The sequence below is a fragment of the Bison bison genome, unplaced genomic scaffold, assembly GCF_000754665.1.
Source record: "Bison bison bison isolate TAMUID 2011002044 unplaced genomic scaffold, Bison_UMD1.0 scf7180017849782, whole genome shotgun sequence".
Lineage (NCBI taxonomy): Eukaryota > Metazoa > Chordata > Mammalia > Artiodactyla > Bovidae > Bison > Bison bison.
Genome location: NW_011480355.1, coordinates 6,042 through 6,935, shown reverse-complemented (window position 1 = coordinate 6,935; position 894 = coordinate 6,042).

The following is an 894-nucleotide window of genomic DNA, read 5'->3' as shown; positions in this document are numbered from 1 at the left end:
GTGGAAATGCAAATTAGTACAGCCACTATGGAGAACAGTGATGAGATCCCTTAAAAAACCTGGAAATAGATCTGCCATATGACCCAGCAATCCCACTGCTGGGCATACACACCAAGGAAACCAGAATTGAAAAAGACACATGTACCCCAGTGTTCATCAAGGCACTGTTTATAGTAGCCAGGACACAGACACACCTTAGATGTCCATTAGCGGATGAATGAATAAGAAAGCCATGTACATATACACAATGGAATATTACCCAGCCATCAAAAAGAATACATTTGAATCAGTTCTAATGAGGTGGCGGATAAGGAAATGGCAACCCACCCTAGTACTCTTGCCTGGAAACTCCCATGGACAGAGGAGCCTGGTAGGCTGCAGTCCATGAGGTCGCTAAGGGTCGGACACGACTGAGTGACTTCACTTGCATGCAATGGAGAAGGAAATGGCAACCCACTCCAGTGTTCTTCCTGGAGAATCCCAGGGATGGGGTAGCCTGGTGGGCTACCGTCTATGGGGTCACACAGAGTCAGACACAACTGAAGCAACTTAGCAGCAGTGCAGCTAATGAGGTGGATGAAACTGCAGCCTATTATACAGAGTGAAGTAAGCCCTAAAATAAAACACCAATACAGTATATTAACGCATATATATGGAATGTAGAAAAATGGTAATGATAACCCTATATGCGAGACAGCAAAAGAGACACAGATGTATAGAACAGTCCTTTGGACTCTGTGGGAGAGGGGTAGGGTGGGATGGTTTGGGAGAATGGCATTGAAATATGTGTATTATCATATATGAAACAGATTGCCAGTCCAGGTTCGATGCATGGGACAGGGTGCTTGGGGCTGGTGCACTGGGATGACCCAGAGGGATGGGATGGGGAGGGAT